The following is a 6,000-nucleotide window of genomic DNA, read 5'->3' as shown; positions in this document are numbered from 1 at the left end:
CTAGCAGATCGCCTTTGTTTTATCTAGAGTACTAGTTTTGCTCTCTGTGTGCAGTATTGCTTTGTGATGCATTTGGGTGGGGAAGAAATGTGCATTTATATTGGTATCATTTAATGGATAGTAGTTGGTTGTTACTGACTCTGGTGTTGCGTAGGCCGAACGTTAATATGATTTGTTTTCAAACGTAATGTGTGTACAAACCGTACCGCCAAGATTGTGTAGTCTATCTTTTTCGATCCGGATGAGCATGCATGTACTTGCAAAACGAGGAATGATAAAATTTTGGTCAATAGTAGTTACCAAATACAAAACTGTTTGAATTCAACAATATATTCAAAGTCAATTTAATTTTTCTTACAAAAAAAAAGTCAATTTAATTTTGTTGTAGGTCAAAAAAATAGTGGGATGCTAGCAATCTTCTCAAATGAGCCTTCTCGGCTCTTTTACTCATCCTGCAATGTTGTTTGATAATCGAAATCATTCATTTTTTAGTTCACCCTATAAAGATGAACTAAGAAAAATATCAACCAAATTAAAAATTGTTACTATTCGATTAATGTTGTAATTAAATGAGGAACATAGTTCGTCTATTTGTTAGATAACAATTAGATGACTAAACGATTTTGTGACACCATCATTTGAATGTGAAAAGCTGCTTTTAGGCCCCTCAGACTTTAGCCCCTCTTAGGGCTGGTTTGGTATTGCTGTGCTTTGAAAAAAAAGCTGCTTCTGTTATGCTGTGAGAATAAGCAACTGTGAAATAAAGCAGCAGAGTGTTTGGTAAACTTTTTTGTAAAAGTGCTTTTGAAAAGAAAAAAAAGCAGTATTATAGTGATTAGTAAACTTTTATGTAAAACAGATGTGAAAAAAACTGGTTTTTCAAAGCTGGGTTTTGCAACTTCTTGTTTTTTGCTTTTTTCACCCAAAACTATGAAAAAAAGCTGAAGCTGAATGTTTACCAAACACAAAAACAGCTCCCAACTTTTTTTTATACCAGTTTTTTTCAGAATCACTTTAGTGCCAAACCAGGCCTTAGCCCAACCCCCCAAAACCTTAATGTCTTCTTCTTCATCAGTTTAGGCCGAGTATTCAGATGCATAGTTATTCTTTTAGCCCCAAGCTTGGTTCTTTTGGATTCTTACTTGTGATATGATTCCTCATTTTATTCCTATTCTAATCCATCTAACTCAAATAAAGTCTTATATAAGTACTTAGAAACCCTAACTATGAATGATAGTGAGGAAACACTTGAGCGCTTGTATCTGTTTTCCTATCGAATATCTTTTAGCTAACAAACCTCAGACGTTGCTCATATTGAATAAATCTAGTACATTCATGTTGTGTGATTGGTTTACTTTTGTACTTTTTGACTGCATCTCTATTGTTTCACGCTTGTTCTTTAGAGGGAATCGAGGATCAGATGAATTTCCTAACAATTCTTCAAGTCGAGTGCAAATCAACAAACCACTAATCACAATATCCTAACAAACAGTTCTTTTTAACTGGATATTTATTCACCGATTCTACTAGTTTATGTCATGCCTAGTTTCGCTAGCATCAATTAGCAAGACTGCTCATATTACCAATGCAAGTAGCACATGAACAACCGAGAGCCAAAAAACCCATAACATTTTAAATTTACATGTGTCATCACATTTGATAACACTACCAACTAATCGTCATGGTCAAAACCCAATATCATATCATGTACAGCCCGCCATAATTTTATCTTCAAATATCATATAGACAGTAAGAACCCAACACCAAGTTGCAATTAAATCCCCACCACTTGGATCAAACATGTCACTTGGGAGCATTGACCTTTTGATATTTAAGAGATTTAATAAGTTGAAATAACTCAAAACCTGTAAAATTAAATCATAAAAGATCAAAATATGAGCAAGTCTGGACACATAAATATACACGAACACAGCTTGTCTGGACATATGCAAAAAACATCTAAATAAAATTTATAATTAAAATTTCTACTCACTTAGATTCTCTACACGAAAAGACAAGTGCAGAACAAATTAGCAACTGGAAATAAAAGAAAAGAGATCGCATAAATATGAATATCACGGATCCAATGCATTTGTTTATGTTGAGAAATACGGTAGAGCCTGACAGACTTCTTCTATGTTTTTTCTCGACCGTCATTTCTCTGAATAAACAAATGAAATGAACCCTAAAAGCAGGAGGGTACCGCCGTAACAAGCTCTGGGTTTGAGTACGGATCCATCACTCTAAAGGAAGGGTTGATGTAATGTAATCTTAGTATTTATCCGAAACATGCGCCAGTGCGTACATTCCATGGAAACAAAGCCCTAGTCGAAGTAAATGGTTATGGTACCTAACATTAAAAGGCCCAAAAAATCCTTTGAGCTATTTAATTGTAACCTTCTGCAACGTTAAAACTTATAAAGTGTAGATGGAGGCGGCTTTTGGCGACGGCAAGTAAGAGTAGGGATAGCCGCTGACGTGGGTGACTATGTTGCTGGCGGCGGGGACTGCCGATATTAGTGTGGGTGGTGACACGGTGGCTGCTAGTTTTTGTACTTTTATTTCGTCTCTTACAAATGAAGAGAAATACAACTAAACCGTATTAATCATTGACTATTTTGTTTAGTTTTATTAAAAGTTAACGGGATGAAAGCTAGATTAAATGGGTGGACACTGTTTAGTCGTCGAATCCTCATTAATATGGTAACCTAAGTCATTAATAAAAGCAATATTTGAATGCATTACGGGCCGGAACTGGATCCAATCATGTTGAGCCCACTAATCAATGTATTCGGACCATTGAAATTTGATTCAACGGCTACAAACAGGGAGCTCTTCTAAAAGTTATAATAATTGTAACCGTTGAATCAAATTTCAATAATCCAGATGCATTGATTAGGGGGCTCAGCATGGTTGGATCCATAGGGGATCCGGTTCCCAAATATTGGACCTAATTCAGCTGGCACTTGCCAAGTGTTATGTTTTAATGTGGTTGGAAAACACTTTCATGCAAAACAACTGGATTTTTGTTAGGGATGTGCTATCTATACATCCTATTTTACTTCTCACACACCCCTTGATAATTTCTGTTCGTTGATCTTCTTCAATTCATCAGATCCGACGGTCGAAAATTAACAAGGTGTGAGAGAAGTAAAATGGGGTGTGTGAATATCACATCCTTTTTTTATTATCTAATTGTTCAATTCAGCATGCTTTATATCCACACGATTATCGATATAGGGCTTGATCCTACGAAGGTGAAATAATTAAGGATTTGTTTGGATTTTTAAGACCTATTGAATTACTAAATTATTTAGCTACATTCACAAAAAATATAGAAAATATAGAGATCCAAATTATTTAGGGTTTAGCTCTACAATACATTAACCATAGGTCCAACCTAAATCGTTCATAATTCATTCAGATTCAAGGGAAGACAAAATTACTTGAGAGATGTCTACGTGACTTGATTGAAATTAATTGGGTCGGTCAAATTTGAAGATAATTAAACACATCTTCCAAAAGCAATTTCAAACATGCTCGTAATTTTGTACTTTGCTTTTTAATTTGAGTTTCACTAACTCGTGTTGGTTTGTTTGAGAATCAAGAGATGGGTTCGTTTGAGAAATCTTCAGTTGTAATAATTGGTAAGTGTCTTATTTTTCTTTTAACCAAGTTGAAAGTCCCGACGAGATTTGAGGACTCGATGGCAATGTGGGAGCGTGTGTGCATGTAAGGATGACATGATTATCCGAATATTTTTTCTTAATCTATACTTTGATGAAGTTGAACAGAGAGAAAAACAAATGAGGATACCAAAACAACTTGAATCCTACATATTGAGCTTCATATAGGAGTACACGGAAGAAAAATTCAATGCATGGAGAATACTACGACTCCTTATTTGCATTAGAGAAAGTACAAACATAGGATTACAAGAACCCAATATATAATTTGGATATAATTAAGTTAACCAATGATAGGCACCCTAGTAACAAAGCCATCTGTATCGACCCAAACACGAACCCTATCAGCTACACATCGCAAATCTGCTGGTACAATGGTTCCTTCTACCACGATCTCAACCTTGACAGTGGAATTCTCCCTCTTAATTGTTGCCTTCGCAACGGTACCCTTGGCTCCCAACAGCTCAGGCCATACATACTTACCTGCATTATTTTAATATGAATTAAGTAATTAGACTGCAATCAATTGTACTATTACATGCGCGCGCGCGCACTCTATATATTAAACATATACTTGTTCATTACATACCTTCACTGCCCTCACATTGCTCAGATGCCATCCTTGCTCGCTTTTCGTTTGAGTACTTGTCTGATCTCTCTTGTAAGATATATTGTTTGTGATGTATTAGCTTAAGGAAGAGGAAGAGATAGATGCATATTTATAGAAGTGCATATACAACTGGATAGCTTATGGTTTGTCGTCATTATTGACTATACATTTGAATGTTAGTTAGAAACTCTGCTTTGTATACTTATCAGAGTTTGAAATATTCATGAAATGGTCAATATTTTCTTTGAAATATCCGGAAATTTAAGGATCGATATGGAAACTGGGTGAAATGCAAACTTCATCCTATATCGACAAAATATAGGAAGATCAATGAATCTCGACGATATTTACCTATTCATACATACAAAAATTAATGTTGCCAAAACACATTGCAGATTTTGAACTTTTGAATTTTTTTGAGAAAATTTCTCTAGTTTCAATTAAATCTGAATGAGTTGATATGCTCTGCTCATTACAAATTTTCATAATTTCCGTCGAAGGCAACCAATAACGATAATTCCATCGATATTTTTTAGAAATTTGCACATTGATATTTCCAACTATATCGATATTTAAAAAAAAAATTAATGAAAATGATTTGAAAACTTTGAGTTTTAATCAAAATGACAAAAATGTGTTGTAAGTGAATCGTAACATGAGTGACTTTTTAGAGTAAAAATGTCATTTTTTGTTAAAGTGGATAGTATCGAAATTGTTTTGTTAAAACTTCATATTTTAAACCCTAATACGTTACATTTTTATAAAATTATTTGATGCCAAAGCAAAATGATCGGTGGCATATCCAAGATTCGCTTTAGGGTCTTTTTATGGTTCACGATCGGTGGCCATAACATGTGGAAGCAAAATGAAGAATATAAAGTTTTGGTTTGAAATAAAGAAAGTATATTTGGTAAAAAAATAAAGACAACTTAAGGTGCAATTTGTGAATAACGACGAAGTCAAGTTTATTGCCGCTTATGAATACTTTTTTGTTAGATACACGTACGTCCTTTGATGATAGATATAGTTGACAAAATTTGGACATCAAATATAGGGAGTTTGGCTGCATTTAAAACTGAACGGCCGGGCGCTGCCGAAATAGGAAGTCTTAAGCTCGTTGCTGTTATAAGAAATTTTAGACATTGGAAAGACTTTTTGTTACACGGAAACTTCAACTTCATGCTCATGGTGGAGGCACGGAAACTGAGTTTGTTACACGCTATTTTCATCTTCATCTTCATCTTTGCAATTGTGTCTCTCATGTAAATCATTGGGTTTAAAGCTTATTGCTTTGACTGGACTTTTTATTTTTTATTTTTTGCTTTTTTCTGGAATTGGGTTGTTGAGGTTGGGTGTTTATTTGGTTGAGCAGATGGATGGGGGCAAGTTTGTAAAAAGGAATTTTGTCTTGATTAATGTGATTCGATTTGTACTAGATTCACTAATTAATTCACTTTGTCATCTTTTAGTTTTACATTATGTTAATCCGAAATTGGATAGCGATATTCGTTATTGGTAACCATGGAAGACAATGAAAGCTAGGAGGTGCTTGAGAAATCTATGGAGATGTAGATGAAAAAGACGAAGGTGCGAAGGAGAATTTGAGAGAAATACCCACGACATATCGCCGACATAACAATTCCCTATTGGCAACTATCTACAGTGATTATCAACAATATTACGTGAAAAGAATGTGTATCCAAA

General features: G+C 34.6%; 1 long non-coding RNA gene across 1 annotated transcript; it reads right to left on the bottom strand.

Annotated features, from left to right (window-relative positions):
- Positions 1–3,813: 3,813 nt before the first annotated feature.
- Positions 3,814–4,414, bottom strand: LOC103453404 (uncharacterized). Its single transcript, XR_011574671.1, has 2 exons — positions 4,276–4,414; positions 3,814–4,169 (listed from the first exon to the last, which is right to left on the bottom strand). It is a non-coding gene; the product is annotated as an uncharacterized lncRNA (long non-coding RNA).
- Positions 4,415–6,000: the final 1,586 nt, after the last annotated feature.

Source organism: Malus domestica, chromosome 13, assembly GCF_042453785.1.
Source record: "Malus domestica chromosome 13, GDT2T_hap1".
Lineage (NCBI taxonomy): Eukaryota > Viridiplantae > Streptophyta > Magnoliopsida > Rosales > Rosaceae > Malus > Malus domestica.
This window is presented reverse-complemented; position numbering and strand designations above follow the sequence as displayed.